The sequence below is a fragment of the Limanda limanda genome, chromosome 2, assembly GCF_963576545.1.
Source record: "Limanda limanda chromosome 2, fLimLim1.1, whole genome shotgun sequence".
NCBI classification, from domain to species: domain Eukaryota; kingdom Metazoa; phylum Chordata; class Actinopteri; order Pleuronectiformes; family Pleuronectidae; genus Limanda; species Limanda limanda.
The window spans coordinates 29,701,634-29,722,308 of NC_083637.1; positions in this window are offsets into that span (position 1 = coordinate 29,701,634).

The following is a 20,675-nucleotide window of genomic DNA, read 5'->3' on the forward strand; positions in this document are numbered from 1 at the left end:
ATATCAGTGGTTTAAAGTAAAAAAAATGCTGCAATGAGAGACATAGGTGATTTGGAATGATATCAGACGGGGGAGGAAGTACGAAAGGAGACGTTACAATGACATTTCTTCGAATGGACTGTGTGAAAAAGTCAGCGGAGTGACTGTTGTCATACTTTGAGGGTCCCTACTGACCTCCTTAAAGTCATTACGGATAGTAAAAGCCCAGAAAATCTATTTTACACAATATGGGCCCTTTAAATCTCCGTAGAGCAAACAGGGGAGAAGAGAGAAAGAGAAACAGGAGGAAAAACAACCCGAGCACACTCTGCTCCTGCCTTGCACATAACACTCTTTAAATGAGGTGTATTTGGCGCTTAGCTACCTTGAGGTAGTGGAAAGCATTTGCGCTTTTGATAAACAAAAACCTGGCCTGAAATCAGTCAAAGCTCACTCAGTCTCAGTCACAACTGAACATCGAATTGAAGAGATCGAGAAAAAGTTCTTTAATGACAGTTGTTTGGAACAAAAGTTTTATTGGAGAGTAATCATGCATTTAGAGCCATCTGAACAGAGGCAGAATCACTGATCAGGAATGAGGTTGTAGCCACTAACAGGGGGTTAGTGGGAGTCTGTGTGTGACAGAGGCTTTGTGGTAGAGAAGAATGTGGTGAGGTGACCATATAAACAGAGAAACACAAGGCAGATGTATCGGTTGTGCAAACTATGAGAAACATAGTTGCTAACATATAAATGGCAAAGTATTCAGTGGGGAGACCTCACCTTAAAAAACGATAATGTTGGGGCTTCAAAGGGACAGACAGACAAAATGCACCTGGAAATCTGTGGATGGGTGAAATCGATCATTCCTGGCGTGTTAGAGGGCCCTTGTCAAGCTCCTGAACTCTCATGGGTTCCCCTGCTGTGGAGCAACCTAGCACAGGCCATAAATTAAAAACACACCTTCTCCTGAATTTGATCCAGTATGACAGGGGAAAATGTCTCTAGCACAACAGCTAACCAGCAGCAGGTTCTGAATCCGGCTTCAGGTGATCAAAGTTGACATTGAAAACAGGCAATCCAAATGCAATCAAAACAAATGCGGAAACACCAGATGCCACACAATAAACTAAAAAACTAAGAAATTGGAAATTGTAGCCAGAACATAACATGAAGACAGCAACAACTGAGACTTTAGAATGGGTCCCATAACATCACCTCAACAACCCATGTCTTTAAAATAGATGGTCACTAAATGTTCATCCAAAGCTGAACTGATCAATATTTGATACAAGCTACGAATAGTCCCTATACTACTTTATGTATATATATGACTAGTAATCGTTTGTGTTCAGCCAAACATATCTGGGCCGTGAGGATTCATCTCATCTGGAGCAAAGTCATCCGACATGCGCTCCAACCACAGTGTGATGTTTCACCATTAACTGCTAGTAACAGTCATTGAAAACCACAGTAACAGTTTGAACTCCATATTAATAAAGGGTCTTCCTTATTGTGTTAGATATATTTTCACTTGCTTTTAACCTTCCAACCCCCGCCCCAGGAAGAGTGAGGCCGGTCAAGTGAACCAGACCTTCCATCAGGTTGCATCTATAACGTTAGGGACAGAGATGCAGATTAGCACTGAGTTCTCTTAGTCAACCAGGGACTAAAAAGTGGACATATGAAGAACTGTCTCTCCTCCAGCAGAGAGCATGGAGAGTCTAAGACACTACTGCTGGCCTTCACTTGAAAGCATAGGACTCTGGGTAGTTGTTAAATTGCAGGTGATTTTATGCTCTACTGACCGGTCCACACTGGCTGAGGAACAGCTTGCTTTTCGAGTCAGTGCGCATGTTAACAGGTTACAGAGGCCACACTGCCTGTGGTTCAGCTGCGCTGCTCTTCTAGACATTCAAGGTTTCGTCGATTGACTGCAACATAGATAGTGAAAATGATGTTTCACCACAGTTTCAATATTTATCTGTCGTATATGTCACAAACTAAAATATTCCTTCCTGTACTTGTTTCAAAGTAAAAGCAGTCCAGCGTTTCTGTTGACTAAATCTGTTAATTTGTTTTAACAAGTCTTTGTTCGGAAGATGCACAGCTTTCTACAGTATTGACATGCATTTTATCCGACTTTTATTTAAGGAAATACAGTAGTAATACCAGCAGCTCTGCTGTGCCAGTGTGAACAACAAACAACTGCGACATGCAGCACGACCGCAGCCGTTCCGTGGCACAACAGCAGCCAGTCTGGCCCGGGCGTAGGGGTTTATGTCTGGGATGTGCTTGTTCTCTTCTTTTCTCTCTCTCTCTCTCTCTCTCACCCATGCCAACTCACTCGTACACGATCTCACCCACACCCACTATGCTCCTATAACTCCATGTAAAGCTCTTGTAAATGTCCCATGGCCACACTGCTGGTGACAGATGGTAAAGGCGGGTTGAAAACTCCCCAAATAAATATGTAATCCCCTCCTCACATGGGCTGTAGAACAACACACAGATAATCCCATCAGAAACACTAGAGCAGCTCGGCGGAGCAGCAGGCCGGAGGGAAGATCACACTTTATGTGTGTGTGTGTTTCAATGATTTGAAAGCAGTGCCTGTGTGCTTTTCAAGTAATGGAGTTATAGACGTGATGAGGTAAATTAAGTCATGTGAAACACATAGTGATGATTACAATTCACAAATCACATGAGTACTTATTTATAACGCTGTCGTCGAATGGAATAAAAAGCTCCCATATTTCAGCGCACATGACAGATTCACACACCAATAACAGTTAAAGTGTTTCCATTCATTTGGTTTATACACGCTTTAGTTTTTCTACGTGTATGGCAGCCAGGATACAATTATGACACGTTGATAATCATAAAGTCTATAACTATTGTCCAAGCACAGACTTCGCACATAAACACAGGAGCATTGCCTGCTTTTAAGCACAGGGACAGATGTGTTTTAATGGCACCATTCTGTGATACAGGTGCAAACAGCACATTGTGTGTAATAAGCAACTTCAGGACAGAGGATGTAAAATGACAGACACCTCACCCACCCAAATAAGTAATAATTAAAACAGGATTTATGATATTAAAGCATTTTATTACAACATGGATTGAGCGCAATGAGTTTCTCTGGGAGTCTGTACTTTCTTTGAATCTTTTTCTATCAGAACTCGATTTCAACTCATTTCCACTTCTTATAAGTTAATTCCATTGAATTTCCAAAACACTTTAAGTCACATTTTTATGAGTGCATATTGCTCTTTTATCACACTATGCTCACATTTGACTGTTTTTCATTTAGCACCAACATTCAAAACAAATTCTAAATACAGTGGAAATCTTTTTAATTAAAAAATAATCACCTTCCAGTTCCCAGTGGTTGCATGCAACGACACGCAAGGCATCACTTCACATCCTGATTAACTTGTCATGTTGCCAACATTTACTTCCATTTTCCAACTTTTTTAAACTGTGCAATCAAAACCATTTGTGTTGTTAATCTGCTTCTTCTGATCTGCAGCCTTATAGAAAGCCCGTTTGTTCCGTGGTCTGGTAAAGGACAAGAAAACAACATTGCTTTTCGTTGTTAATATTTTAAGTATCAGGTCACTTTAAAGACAAGATACTGGCCCCCTGTTCATTCTCCAGCCACAATGGCCCTTACTCTGCAGAGAAGCTCTTCTTAATGTTCTATTTCAATTTATCCTGTGAATTAACATGAATTAATGACTATTTCCATTGGACATTAAAGCCTTTTTGTGCAACAGGGAGTTATACCAATGTATTATCTCATGTATCAATCCTAAAAGCTAAACTAAAGCCAAGTCAGAAATATCATAGGTTGTTTTTGAAACCTTACTACTTAAAACATTGTAATATGTTGTCATGCTAAAGTCATGATCAACAGTGGAAGGACTTCCAATCAATCATGATCTAGTTCTATTTTGTCCAAACAAAACTAAGCATCAGACATTTGGGACTGCATTTTCTCAAAATGTCAGAAAATGAAGGCGCTATCGAACCACCTGGTCCTCAAACACTACTGCTGACTTTGTGGCACATGAAATGACAAGCAGCCATTCTATACAATTGTAAGGATTATACAAAATCATGGACCCAAAACTCAAGTTAACATTTCTTGTTCCTATTCTGAGGTTTCCATGATTCACTAAGTTTTTACAGAACTCCCTGTTCATGTGTAAAAAACACATGATCATGATTCAAGCTGAGATGAATGACCAACTTCTTCCTTTCTAAACTCTGTGGAGCTGCACAGTACACAATGCAAACCAGCTGGGCCCTACATCACCTTAAAGTACCATTAAAACACATCTGTCGCTGCGGGTACAAGCAGGCAATATTCCCATCTTTATAGGTGGGGAGTAATTAAATTTGTACACTTGGGTAACCGTTACAAGGCTTGTGATAAACAAAGTGCCATAACTCTGTCCTGGTTACCATAGTGTAAACACAGCCAAACAAATAAAGGCAGAGAAGAGAGAAACTCAAGCAACCATAAAGACATTGCCTCACTACATAGTTCACTGATTCACTGTTCTAAATGTAAAAATGTAACTTTTTATTATATTCCTCACATTTTGTCAGACAAAGTATGACACTAATACAGGATAATATAACAGGCTGTTGTAAAACAATGCCTCGTTGTTACTGAGGCCCTGTTCTGCGATTCAAAATGCATTCATAACGATCTTGTGATAGCTCCTAGTCTTTGAATTGTCTTATATAAATATGACACATCGTCTAAACCGTTGAGCTCATCTAACACAGGCAACTGTCTGTGCAGGAAAACGCTGGCAGTGTTTGTTTTTTTTAAACTAATATTTGCAAGTGCAAACACTGCATTACAATGCCTGAGGAACCTGAATCCTCCTAGGGGTGGCAATGTGACCATATCACCTCCCTGTATTTGTGTTTCTTTTTTAGGCAGGTGTTAAGGATGTTTGAAAACACCCCGGGCAGGCAGCTATACTGTCTGATCCACGTTACATAAGTGCGGTCAACTGTCACATTAAAAGAAACCACAGATTCACTGCTACATCAGAAAGTGAAGAAAGGGCTTGAAAGGTTTTATGACTATTTCTTGGGGTATGTTATGTCTATTTTAGTTATGACTCCACTAAGCAGTGCAGTGTTCTTGAGATATGGCCTGAGGTCCTCTAATTACAAAGCAAATACAGTATATTTAATTTAATGACCACTCCCCAAAGAGCAAGAACACATAGTTCTGATTAGGCTTTGTTGTTCGAATTTCAAATGACTAACGATTCCGATTACATTTAAACACTGCCAGCCATTTCTGTGACCAGGGGTTGACCTCTAATTGATTTATTCAGGATATTATTATAAACAAAGTTATTTTCTAGCTTCGGAATTGGAAAGTCATGCCCTTTGTTAGCTCGGCAACAACAACGTGGTTAACAATTTAGTAAGCTAGTAGTCAGGTAATGTTATGCAGGAAATGCAAAGGCACACCAAACAGCATCGCTCACACCCTGGTTACATACTACATCGATTAGTGTAACTCCCGTCTTTTTGGTCTCACTCGCAAAATATCTCCCTCCTCTATACCTTTTCGGAATTCTACACACCTTCCGGCACCCTCAGCCATTCTTTTCCAGGTAAATCCAAGCAAACCTGCAGTTTCTATTTACTTTCCATACAACAACAAAAAAAATAACTTCCATTGCTTAAACCATCTATGGAAATGAACATGTCACAACTCAGAACTGTCAGATAATTGCAGTGATCAAGGTTGTGAGCATGATAAACTCGATTCCATTTGAAGGCAGCATTAGCACAAACAGCAAAACTCTTGCTGAATTGCTATTGGACTGTTGCTGTTATAATTAATAACACATCGGTAAATATCACTCTTATTACTTTTATTGTAACAAACAGTTGGACAGAGCAAAAATGTGACGTTCCTGGTCTATCCCCCCCACCTCTCTCTCTCTCTCTCTCTCTCTCTCTCTCTCTCTCTCTCTCTGCTCATTTTGGGAGAAGTTGTGCTCCTTTATGATATTGGACAGTCCTTGAGATAATGTACAGTATTTTGTGATTTGGCTCTATACAAAGAAAATTTAAATGAATTATAAACTCCAGCAAATAGCACAAACACAGACAGCAAATTTAGGAGACCACATAATGTTACTACAAGGAAAACAGAGGATAAATAAAGGTTGAACACAAACACAGGTATGACAGCATTCTGTGGATGGAGCATTAGCAGAGCTTTTGTGATTGTTGTGGTTGGAAACAAGATTGATGAGTAAGGGTCAGTCAGTAATTATCTGCGGGTTCATCATTTCCAGAGATCTTGCAATTTCCCTTTCAAAGATGTGTTGTAAACATAAAATATTGAAGTGCAGCCTTTAACAAATACCACAAACTACAGTTTGCATTTCTACTGTTTTGAGGAAATCCATGTCAGCCCTATAATCAATGAGCTGTGTGTGCGATATGATTTGTAATGCGAAAAAATAAGCTGAAGACAGCCCATGTCAGGGTTACCCGCATTTTAAACACTTGGAGTTGGGTTAACATCACTGCCTGATACATCTGGTACTTCTGAGATGTTTTTCTGTATCCAAAATTGACTTGAGTTTAAGGTTTGTAATTTTCTACTATCTCTAATATGTGCTGTACAGTATGTGGAACAGCAATTACACCTGTGTGTGTGTGAGTGACGAAACAGCGTGCCCTCACAGTAGTATCTTTTAGAGGAAAGAACTGACTTGGGGTCAGTTTGCTCTAATGAAAGAGCAGCGATGCCCTGCTCAGGGTGTTAAACTCCTACCTCCTGTTTCTGTCTAAATGGGCTGTGTAACAACTCAATGAAGAAAACCTTTGTGGCCAATAAAACATTCTCACAAATGCATTTTCTCCCCTGTCATTGGCTCTATGAGACTATCAGGATGAAAAGTAACTGCACAACTTTGCCCCTACAGTGTAACATTCAAAATAAATAAAGGGGAGCGTCTGCTGTCAAAAACAACCACTAAAAGTATCCTTGAGGGAGTCATTACTTTAACACACTTTTTAATAAATGTAAAAGCATAACTAGATCCAATTAATAAACAAGGAAAATGTAATTTGTTTATTTCAGTGTGCAGGTTTTACATATTTTAAGCAGACTTTCTGAGGGAGATGGGGTTCACCTCTAAAAAGGATGGAGAAATGGGCTGGAACTAAACTGTTGTTTACCCATCAGGAATTACTCTACATCTTGTTCTGCAGTGCATTTGCATTGCCCATGTCTGCCTCTCACTTCATCTAGCTCTCTCTGCATTCCCTGGGAGATGTATGCCTTTTTCAGCTACATCTGTTTGTGTCTCAGGTCTTTCTATCTGTCTGCGAGAGTTCGGTGAGAATGTTACTGCAGCTCGTACTTTCAACATTATGTTTGCGTCTGAAGCTGGGTCTGAACACCATGTTCAGACACTTTTATTCGGTAATGCAGCATCCCTGAGGATGAGTCTCGTCTAAATGCTGTTGCACTACCTCTGTATCACATGACCAGTTAGTGGCACTTGAATCATCACAGATTAAAATACAGGCTCATCCAGTGAGTGGCAGGAAGTGCTAGGCTGCAAGGCTAAAATAGTTTTGCACTACTGTTCCTTGAATTTCCAGAAAATATACATAAACATTTTTCCATATATCAATAAAACCTTTCAGAACTTGGCAGTAATTAATGTTTCATGTGACAAAAACTAAAGATTTTCATCTAACCAATAAATGACAAGAAAACTGCAGATCCATTCATTTGACAAGCAGGAAAAGCTGGATTTTTTCTGCCAACTGATTGATCAATTTGTTCACTTGACAGTACTGTACAACCATATTACAGCAGCATTCACAGCAGTGAGGCGGAAAAACTGACAGATCGATGAATTATGTTGAGATGGAGATTGCTCTGACAATGGTAGGGGGGGGGGGCTGAGTCAGCAGAGCTAAGAGAAGACCATTTATCCTGCTCAAAACAAATTAATGTACTGTTAGTCTGTACCGAAGAAGTTAGGGTGTCTTTGAAATGTGAGCTGGGTGGGTGGGATATATGTGTGTGTGTGTGTGTGTGTGTGTTCTTGGGGTTATAAACTGTATGTATGACTGAGTGCATTCATCATTGCCTCGGCAGAGAATTGATCTGCTGATATCTCTGTTCCATATCCAACCAATCACAACGTCCAAACACCAGCAGCCACCAGCCTAATAAAGTGGAATGCAGAGCAGTGCAAACAGATCCCCGTCCCTTCATTACTGAGCGGCTGCCGGTGACGTTGTCTGGTCCTCGTCCTAATCAGTCATCATCTCCTGCTGATAACGCTCTCTGAAAATCATCACCATGGGAACTGTTGCGCATGTTATGGGTGGTCGTCAAGGAAACCTGGCAGAAAAACCGGTCCCTCTTCTCTCATGCACTGCCTGACTCACTGCGCTCTGCTCCTGCGATGTGAAAATAGCTGTGTGATCTAAGAGAGTGTGTTTGAGATAGGAAAAAGGATGTGAAAGGGCAAACTGTGTACTTATGGTGATTATCCCAATGACAGCTACATTTTAAACAGTTCCCTCAGGCTCATTTCTCCCTCTGTAATCCAGATGTAACAGGACGTTTTTGTACTTTACGTGATTGTATTACACATGGGGCTCAGCTTTAGAATGGGTATAAGAGTATAATAAATTTGGACACCTTTTGATTACTCCCCACTGCAATGGATTTTGGTACTTTACTTGAGATTTGTGCCTATAAACACCTGCCTAACTTTAATACTGTTACTCCTCTGTGTATAAAATAAGCCAGATTAATGGAAGCATTGAATCACATCATGAATATGATCGTTTAATTGATTGTATTTACATTGTGAGTTTCAAGTCTTCTACTCTTCACTCCGCACAAAATCCAATGTTTTGTTTCTAATTTTTAAATTCAACTCTCGGTATGTTTTTTTGTTTTTTTTACAGAAGCAAAGTCAACTCAACAACAGACATACGATCTATAAATAACAGCTTTTGTTACAAAAATCCTTGGTTTGACAGTAGGAGAGAATATTATTGTTCAGTACTGGAGACCTCATAAATTGTTGGTTACAAATCTATTTGCTATTGTTTCTGAGAGTATACAGTTATTGACAAATTCAAAGTTCAGTCTTGACCTGCAAAAACAAGCTGTTGGAAAAACAGCCTGTGGATCTTATCACATGATTGTCTTCAGCAAATATCCCTTTGTCGGGAATCTTTCATTCTTTAAATGTTCCTGAGGTTAGTTTTATTATTTATATGGTTACAGGGCTCAACCTTTGGGTCAATATACGTGAGAAGACCTGAAAGTGGAATTTTAGCATTTATTCCCAACTCCTGCTGATGGAGATCATGAAGTATGATCTAAAAGCTCCTGAACAACTTAGACTTGATAAAAGTCACGAAAGAACATTGAGGCCAATGACTGGAACAGTGCAATATAATACATTTACACTATAAACAACATGTTAGACATTCTCCCTGACAAAGGTAACTTGGTGTTGGAATGGGTTTGACAACTGAACTACAATATTATTGTACATCGATAGACTTTATTATAGACTATTTAAGACATATTAACTCATTATATGTGCCTTGGCGTGCTCTGCTGGTAATTCCCATAGCTTGACAATCTGACACTAACTTTTTTGTCTTTTAAAACTCTTCCTAAAATGGTTTTATTAAAATATAATATTGCAAAAGAGTCCTGTGTCAAAATCTAATTTTTCTAATTCCAACTATTTTTACTTTATATAACCTATATATTGTATATACAATTAGTTTCACATCGACCAATAATAACATTAATGTCCCGCTTACATTAATAGCGAATAATGCAACATAATCATGACATGTTTTGTGCTCATAAGGTCAAAGACATAACCTTTGACCTTATCATATAAAACAGCTTTGTATATAGTATTTCTGTTTTTGATTGCATACTCAATATTATTAATATGGTAGGCCTATAATGCGTTTATATTGTTATTCATATTTTTCTATTTCATACACTGCTACTTCTTTGTGCTGTTGCATCAATTGGGAAATAAGGCGATAAAGTTGCATCTTATCTTATCTCATTTGAGATTAAGTTTCACATGTAGCAGAGAGTTTAGGTACCTCCCCCGCAGCCCCCGCCCCCCCTCTCCGCCCCTCCTCTCCTCCAGCCGGCAGCAGAGGAACAGCGGGCCCGCGCCTCCTGCAGCCTGAGACGGGAGCTGTTCTTCAGCACCACCGCGCAGCTGGAAGCTGACCCGGGAGCAGCCGCAGAACAACTCAGAGGCTGCATCACCTCTGTTCTCTGTAAAGTCTACCTACACTGTCTGACTGTCTGACACACACACACACACACACACACACACATGTGTTGGGTGGTGGTCACTGACCTTTCTGGGAGTTGCGGAGTCTCTGGAAGCCCTGCTGTTGTCCTCTCTGCAGCGTCGAGATGGCCGAGACATTATTGCCCATCACAGGATGCTGACGGCAACTCACCGCGACTTTAAACGGGAGCACTGTCGGTGCGAAAGATGACGGCTCAGTACACAAAAAACAACTCCTTCCTCTTCGGTGCTGTTGGGCTGGGGGAGGGCAGTGTTGTTGTTTCTGAAGAGTCGTGCATTCACTCATCACCACACGACAGAGGCGCAGAAGGCAACAGGCAGAATCAGGAGCACAGGTGGAGTCAGGGTAGAGAGTCAGACCCAGAGCAGCTGATTCATCCTCTTCACAGAGCTTTGTTTTATTGACAACAGAAAACAGTGCGAGAACATCCATGCACCTTTTCAGTCATATATTTATGAATATATATATATACATTAGTCTTTTAAATAAAATTGTGGTTCACACTTTTGTTACTGTTTTAAGGCAATTTGTGCAACATTGGCAATTTAAAAAAGCTAACACTTAAAATATATATATATATATCCAGAGGGCCTAACTATCATGAAACACTTACCTTCAGTTCAGCCTGCACCTCCTGAATTCATCATCCATCTGCATTGTGTAAAGCTGCCATCTAGTGTAAATCAATAATAAATAAAGAAAACCCCCCACAAACAACATAATGTATGCATTGACATTTGGGGTTTGATTTCCAAACTACAGTTTGTGATCCAGCAGCAGCCTCATAGAGCTCTGCTGTAGGACCTGGATAACATATAATAGTGGTTTACCATTAACAATTTACAAGTGGGTGAAGTGCCAGTGGAATCAAATATATGGGTTTGTATTGTTCGGTTCTGGGTCTGGCTGAAGCTCACAATGAAAATATTAAGGGACGATTCATTACACAAATTCATCACACCTTCCAATACAACACTTGTCCTTTATAAAGACACGTGTCCCTTTTAACTTAATCATTCCAAAAGACTTTCAGAATGTGAGGATCCTAAGCTAGTGTATGACTTGTTGGTCCATGGGTGAAAAGCAGTGGTGGAATTTAAAAAACGTTCATTTTCACAATCTCAATCATTCCAGTCCTGGTTTATTTGTTGAGATCCATAAATACTGTAAATGAAAACAACCAGCGTGACCATAGTACTCAAGGTGTTATATTTTAATTTCAATATCATACTATCATGTATCACTAATTTACTATACATCGAGGTAAGTGTTACACTTTTGATACTGTCAGTATGTTTTGCTGCTAATTGCACTATATTTATCTTCTCCTTTTTGTAAAGAGGTAAATTATGCAACTGGCTCTTCATTCACTAATGAAATATCATTCTGCTCAGAGAATTGATTGATCGAACTAGGTGCCTTCGTCAATGTCATACCTGTCAGAAGACTTCAGTTGATTTGGTTGGAAAATGGGCCGCTGAAAATTCTAGTTTTCACACTGAAGTTTTTATTGACTGACCCTTAGCGGTGTGTAGAACATGAATATTACTATTTGCTTCTGTTTGGATGAGTTGAGAGCGACTGCTGTTCAAGCTGTGTGTGTAGAATACATAACAGTTTTACCTTGTCTAATTTGCAGTTGGCTGAAGTATGACTGCAGATGTTTAAGCATATGTAGTGTCAGGTCATAACAGTGGGAGCCGGTTGTCAAATGTGTGTCTTCAAAGCTCCCGCCATCAGATGAAGAGAAGAGGGGAGAAGGTGACCTTCCAGGAATCACTCTCACATGTCATTTGACTGCAATGAAATGAATTTGCATGCCACACCCACCTATACATCTCTGGCATGGTAATTTAGGTTGTGAACGATTTCACATGAAAGCCTCAATCTGGACAAGAAGACAGGCAAGAAGTCTGTGTTTTAGCTCATACTTGCTTCACAATTAGCCTTTGCACATTCTGACAGTTTGTGACTTGTCTGTTGTCAGGAGGTAGAAACCGAAAAGAAGAAATAAGAATGTTCTTGCCCTTTTTTCCTCTTATTTGGAGTTGTTTCTATATAGATTGCTTAGATTTTGCTGGCTCTCTTATTTATATTCAAATCAAATTACTCTCAAATGTGTCAGTTACAGAATACACATTACATGGCAGTTTTTGTAATAACTCATTGCTTTACAAAAAAAAGAAAATTGTATATGCGTTTGGACAACAGCTAAATCAAACTTTTACAGCAACACAATCAAGACCCCATCAAGTGTAAAAGCACTGAGAATTCAAACAAAAGCAAAATTCATCCCAACTCAGACGTTTTCTTGCAAACAATAAAGTGAACCTTGAGTTTTTTTTCAGAAGTTAAAGTTTATATTATTTGTTTGCCACAAACTACACTGGACACAGATGTTCTACGGTTTTGAAAAGTTGGATGGCAATGTGTGAGGCTATTTGAAGGCCACTGATGCTTTAACTGTCCATCTTGACTCATCACGGTTTTTTTTATACCTGTGACAAAGGGGAGCTCTTACTAAAATACATAAGATTAGGCAGTTCTGTTTACATGTAAGATGTCACAATCTGCCCATACTTGTATAATAATTCATTCCCAAGAACAGTACGACTTATTGTAGCAGATTTTTGAATAAAATAAAATATTTTGATTATCCAGTAAAGACTAATGGTTGCTGTCGAAGGAGAAATGTATTTACTTATTATATTATTTGTGATACTCATTTGACCTTTTGTTTGAACCCATATGATTGGAGATGGCCACATCATACATTAGATTAAAGATAGTTAATGAATTGCCTTTTCATGTGATGGTTTCAGGTAAATTAACTTATTACAACAACTGATATTTCTCAAATATATCTCAAAAACACAAAATGGAGCATTGGGGTCAGAGGAGCCTTGTAGCGTGGGATGTGCAGGAGAGCGGAGATAGTGTGTGCGTGTCGTAAGGTGCATGAAAACAAAGGAAAAGGAAAGAAGTGAAGAGGAACCAAAACAGCATAACATAGCAGCCGCCTGCAGGAAGAGAGGAACGTGGCAGCAGCAGTCAGAGCTTTGTAGATTGGGAACACTGTGTGATCCTGGTGATCCCAGCACCAACGAGCTCTGCCCCAACCACCCGGATGAACTGAACCATGGTTCTGTTCCAGTGAAAACAGCATTAAACAATAGAAGAAGAAAAAGAAGAGGATGCTGCTGCAGGATTGCTGCAGTCTTCAACTCCGACGATAAAATAAGAAATGTTTGAACCACGAGGATGTTCATTTGGTGCATTTGAACTAGTGTGGAGTATTGTAGTACTGTAGTACTGTGAATTACTGTGCCTGAAGGTGCTGATGCTGGGAGTAATACCATCATGATGTTACCATGGCAACCTTATGAAGCTTCCTTCATTTTCCCCATTCGAATAGAAAGATACTCCCCCAACTAACAACACACCCACGTCAGACTCTGTCTACAAACCAATTAGTGTCAAGTATAGGTAGACGCAGCACACGTAGATGATGACGACAGGACGTACCTCACAGAGTATTTTCTGACAAAAATGTAACATTGGGGAACGGAAGTATGGAAGTGAACACCCTATTTTTAGGGCCCCAGCACTGACAGGTACTGACAGGTGAGGCCCTATTGAAATTGTAAGGATATTTTTTTTTTTCAGTTATTATTTTCTTTGGCACTCAGAGTTTAATCAGAAGAAAATGACACACAATGTGGGAAGGGGAAAATATGTTCCTACTGGTGATTCTGGTCTAACTTTGAAATGAGCTGTGTAATACTCCAGTTAGAGTTCCAGGCAATGTGGGCTCACCAGCCTTTAGCTCCACCAGATTATCTAAAAGGTCTATTCCCAACCAATAGACCCGCTGAGATGCTTTCAGCAATTCCAGACATCAGTGACCCAGCTTTAAATCATCTCATCACACACATCGCCCAGCAAGTGGGACAGACTCTATCAGCTCAGTTAAAGGGGGAGGTTAAGACAGATGAGGGCGCACAGGTTCAGAAATCAGGTGAAGGCCAGACACTCACTGACTCAGCTCTTAACCTGATGGGAGTGAAGCTATTCATGCAGGAGACTGGTCCCAACCCCGAAAAAGTGGAGACCGATGATGACAACAGCAGCCTTACCTCAGGTTAGTAATGTAACGTTGATTGCAAATCTTGCATTTATAAAAGTAGGGCTAATAACAAATGATAAATTTGGCATTGTAACCATGTTTAAGTTAGCTATCACAACAGTGTTAATTATCGGCATGCGTGTTTTATCGGCCAACGTTCGCGTTGTCATGTGAATCCATTATTCCATTAGTCGCTACCGACAACCATCCAGGGTTGATCTGTCCAACACATTGATTCCTGCATGGTACTCTGTTGAGCAACAGAATGTTATTCAGGAGTTAGCACAAGTTAAAAAGGCTGCTATTACATGTGATGGGTGGACCAGTGTGGCACAGGACCACTATGTAACAGTGACTTTACACTACACCAGTCATCATGTCCACATTAAGCAGAAGGTGCTAAACACCAAAGCTGTATACGAGTCACAGACAGGCCTAGTGGTGGCAGACGAGATAACTAGCATTCTGGTGGAATTCTTGCTGAAAACAAAAGTTGTGGCTGCCACAGTAGACAACGCCAGCAATATGGATGTCGCACTGAAGGCATTAAAGTTTTTAAAGGTGGGGTGCTTTGCCCATACCCTAAACCTGGCAGCACAGAAAGTTTACAGCATCACTGCGGTGAGAAAGTGGTGTAGCAAACTTAGAGCTGTCGTCGTGTGGCTGAGGAGGTCCACCATGGCCAAAACGGTCCTGCAGGAGAAGCAACAACTTCTTGGTAAGTTAGGTAGCGTAGCCTTATAAATCTTAAAAAAATATATGTTCGTTTCAAACATCTTCAGCAGTGTAGATTGTAAATAAAAATGTGTATTTGTGTTTTAGGTCTGCTAGAACACAACGTGATTCTGGATGTCAGAACACGATGGAACTTTTCCTGATGGTGGAGAGGTTTTTGGAGCAGTACCCGGCCATCCAGTCAGCATCACTGGACCAACGACTCAGGAAGCCAATGGAGAAGGACAGGTGAGTTGATGGATAAGAAGATCAGTTGTTAAACAATGAGTAACAACATAATAATAGTTGATATTTAATTCTTATCTTCATATCTTCTTTTAAACCCCAGACTGGAAAGGCTCACTGCTGACGACTTCCAGAAAGCAGAGGAGTTTGTCAACACCATGAAGATGTTATACACCTCAACCCTCTGTGTATCGAGTGAGAGGTCCCCCACATGTGACCAAATTCTCCCCATCCTGACTAAGCTTGAGGTGTTTTGAAGGTGGCTGAAGAGGACACTGCGTTTACCAGTGCTGTAAAAGAGAAGGTTTGAGGAGATCTGAAAAAAACGATACAAGGTATTTTCCATTTCCATTCAGAGCCTATGCTTACAAAGAAATAGAGCAAACCATATCATTTTTACAATTAGACACTGAATAGTTTGTCATGTTTTTATTACAGGATGAAGACATTCAGAACTTCCTCCAGGAGGCCACTTTGATGGACCCTGGCTTCAAGGGGAGACTTGTGTGTGCTGTTGCTGATGCCTGGGACAGGTTGGAGAAAGCAGCAGTTGGCAGTACAACAGAGCAGGTATTTTATGCTCATCCTTGTTTCCCATGTGTGCCCATACCTTGTATGCTCATCCTTGTTTCCCATTGCAGCCTGTTACAGTTTATATGATGAAGTATTGCTATTTCTATGTGCAAAATTTTGTCTACAGCTTCCAATGGAGGGCCTTCAAGACATTGAGGAAGATGTATTGGATTACCATAAGGAGGACAAGGCAGAGAAACATGTAAATATATAATTATGAAACATCTTAAATGAATGCTGTCTTTTGAAGCATGTTTGTCTAAACACTACTTTTATGTTTTTTTCGTGCCAAGCGTACCAAGAAGTAAGCCCTATAGGAGCTTTTTGAGGATGAGGACCGAGAGCTTCTTCAGACAATGACCACTGAAGGCAGTGCCCTCTCCATCACTGAACAGGACCAGAAAGAGAAATATACAAAAGTCTGCCTTCAATCCCAGAGAGAGCAGCAGCCTTTAAACTAATCAACTCACATTTGGGCAGCTTGTCTCACTTCAGCATCGGTCAGACTCACGTTAGCTGACTGAGGCTGAAAGCGTTCTGCTACAGCATACCCACTCCGTACCTCCCCCATGTTGACACGGGCTTGTACAAATGGATGCGGTGGAGACACTCCTAAGATGTGGGTGACAGTAACAAACCCTCAAAAGTGACAATGGACTTGAACGGTCTTTTTTGAAGGCCTGCAATACAGCACCAGTTGGTGTGAAAGTGATAGCTTATTATGAGATAGTATCTAATAATTATGAGAGATAATATCTCATAATAATGACATGCTAAGTCATTATTATTAGAAAATATTTCAAATCTCTGTTGTGGTATTTAATTATCATTGTAAATTGACTTCAAGGACCAGTTTATAGGAATAAGTGACATCTAGTGGTGAGGTTGCAGATTGCAACCCACTAGGTTTACCTGATACATGGTACAATGTGCAGTGAAATGTGTTATTGTGCCTGCAATCCAATTCCAGTAAAATAAAATACACAATATAAAAATAGCACACAATAGTATTTCAAGATAAAAATATAAAAATACTAATAATAATACTAATAAATAATTATTACAGTGAGGAACTGTGCAAGTATGCAAGTGTTAAGAGTCTGGTATAATGCTCAGAGTTGAACAAACAGTTGGCCTGAGGGAAGAAACTCCTCCTCAACCTGTCTGTGTTGTTTCTCAGGCAGCTGAACATCCTGCCTGATGGCAGCAGGGAAAAGAGTGAGTTTCCATGGTGGTTGGGCTTTTCTATCTTCTCAGCCTCTGACCTGCATTGTCTGTTATAAATGTCTTGCAGGTCGGAGAAGGTCGTTCTGATAGACAGCTGGGCTGAACGGACTTCCCTGTTCAGAGCCAAGAAGTCCTGCTTAGTGCATCTACCCATACAGGTGGTGATGCTTCCACTCAAGATGCTCTCGATGGTGCGGGTGTAAAAGTTATTGTGCACCTTAAGGGGGAGCTCAAAGTCTCTCAGGCATCTGAAGTGGAAGAGGTGCTGTCTGGCCTACTTCCCTGTTCTGTTTACATTGAGTGACCAAGACAGGTCCCGCGTGATGGTCTCAACGAGGTATCTAAAACTATCCTCTCTCTCCACTTCAGACCAACTGATCCAGAGTGGGCGGATGTCGCTCTGCTGTTGAAGTCCACGATCAATTCTTTAGTTTTGCATTCAGCAGGAGATTATTATCCTGGCACCAGCTCTCCAGGTGGATGATCTCCGACCTGTAGGCTACCTCGTTGCTGTGGGAGATTAACCCCACAACTGCTGTGTCGTTGGCAAAGTTTCCAAGCATGTAGGATAATCTACGGTGACCTTGAGGTCAAATAAAACCATGAAAGTCTCTCTTTGGAGCCAGAGTTTGGTTTGTCCATTCATTTCAGGGCTACTGTAGTAACATGTTGGTGCAAAAATGGTGGACTCCATGGAAGAGGACCTGCTCTAGATGGGATAAGAAAGGTTCAGTCTAAGGTAACAAGAACACAGCGATTCGGTTAAAAGGTGATGATACATTGATGAAATATTCATGAATAATATATTCCACTGGTGTGTATAATCGTGACCTCAGAACTACTAGTAGAATAAATGAGACACACATAGTCAGATTTTTCCTGTATCTAATCAGAAGTTACTTTCTACTTTTCACTTTTTGTTTTACATGTGGAAGATAAAAGACACAGCCACTGGGCTTTCTGCAAAACAAACGCTCAAAATCAATAAGGGAAATACTTTCTACATGAGTAAATGGTGAACACTGACACAGATAAAGGATACACTGCTTTGGAGAGAGTGTGAGAAAGGTAGAAAGCCCCGGCAGGATAAAGTCCTATGGCCATCTCTGGCATGCATGACTCCAAAAGTGTAGCACTCTTGCTCTGGGCTGCTTTTTGACTCTTTGATGTTTCCAAATTCAGCTGTAGCTGGACCCCCAGGTCTGTCAGATCTCCAGAGAACTGCAGAAGAAGCTGAAGCTAAAATGGGAGGCGAGACATCTGCATGGTCGGCATGGAGGTTCACAATAGCGGCCATCACACTCACAGACTGCGATGCCGGAAGTAGTGCAAGAGACTGAAGCGGCAAGATAATCAAGGTGGATAAAGGAGAGGGACATGAAGGCAGATGTTGATGAGGAGAAAACAAACTGAAACACAGGTGCACTGACATACACCTACAGGAATGGTTATTTCACTCTATGCACACTAACATGGCAGTGGCAGGCATTGTACAGGGCCCTCATTCTTCATTTAAGTCCCTCTTATTTATCTCAAAAATGCTCATTTCCATCAGCAGGCTTTACAATCCATACATTAAACAACCTCTTCCATCCTCTATGTTCATGTGTTCATGATGACATGTTACTCATAACTCTGCTGTAGAAATCTGGGGAATATAAACTCTGGCAAGAATGACGTTAATTTTGCCAAGTCGTGCACTTCAACAGAAGTCATTTAAAAATGTCTGTGAACAAAAGTTTACTAACTCAACTCGCGTAAAATAGATTAGCATGTAAATATAGAACACGCACAGCCTCCATTTTTGGCGTAGAAGCTCTGATCTCAAAACTCCCCACCAAAAAATAAAAATATAAAACACAGAGCAGAGAACAACAGGGAATGAGGGAACCGCTGCAGACACAGAGCCTCGAGTCGGAGCTGGGTGGAGCTAGAACTTTTGGAATGCCACTGTATATCAACAGCAGCATTAGCATTAGCAGCAAGCAACATCATAGCTTTCAGGTGAGCAGCACTGCAGCTGACGGCTTATGGGATGAAAAGGCTGCACTAAATACACACTATAATGCCGTTTTTTTAACAACTTTGAGGACCATTTGAAATGTAACAAAAGAAAATATCGCACAGACCTCTGATGAATCTGCTCGTCTTTGGTGAGAGACGATGTCAGATGGTGGGGAAGATGATGAAAGTCTCTTTTTGGGACAAAGCACACACCTTTAAAAATCCTCCTTCCGAATGAGGTTTTAGCTTCTTGGCTAACCTTCGGCCTCCTGCAAGAACAGTCAACTTTGAAAAGGGCTTTAAAAAATATTAATTTAATGCAGCAATGCAAAAGACACAAGCCAACTTCACGAAGGAGTTGTGTGCTCCCCAGGCCATCACGTAACAACATTTAGCAGAATACACTTAGAAATATATTATAAATATTGCAAGGTAAAGTAAAGAATAATGAGTCCAGAATAATGTTAACACAATTCTGAGGTGTGATTTGTGTATTTATTTATAATTGCTCCTAAGTAACGAAATATACGATCCATTATTGAAAAACTTCTGATCTGACTCATATCTCCTGAATCTTGCAACAGGTCTGGACCACTTGTACAATGTGTTAGTGTGTATGTAGGAAAACTCAAAACACAAGAACATTGGTGAATATGAAGTTCTCCTATGCCACTTTTATGCACCTCTAAAGGACAAATGTGTTTATGGGCTTGCGAACCACCGTGAAGAACATGTCCAATGTTTCATGTTATTTACTAAAAATGGAGGTGATCTGTATTTCTGAGATGCTTTTATGAATTGGTGTGGGGCTGTGTACACCCAGAGAGTGGAGGTTCTCTAGTACAGATCTTATTTTGTTGTTGAGAACATCATGGTGTGTACATCTAGCTTACTATTCAAGCTCAGGAAAACATGCAGATATAAATCATCCTCTTGCTTTTTCTGCGATTTGTCATGCCTCACAAAGTCTGATCGAGCCTGAATCTTAAACTTCTCTGAACATTTGCTTATTATGTTAGTTTAATGGCCTGTAACTCTATAGTTTAGGTTCCCTTACTTTGCTTAACATTCTCTATATCAATGATTATGTTGCTCCATATCTGTGTATGGATATGCAACTGGTTGCTAATACATATACTAACTTAAAGTGAAAGATCACCAGAAAATTCAGCGGGTTACCATCACTTCGTCCATTTTTAATCACTACTTTGGCTAGTGGAGTTTTATATTATTCTTTTATTATTTCTTTTTATTATTATCTATTTTTTATTTTAGTGCTGCCAGAACTGAGCCTGTTGAGTTGGCAACAGCTGAATCTACCAAGAAAGGTGAACTTGGCACATCAACACTGTAACAACAGGAAATTACTCTCCAGCTTGGCACAGATAAAACATGATGAGACTCATGCAAC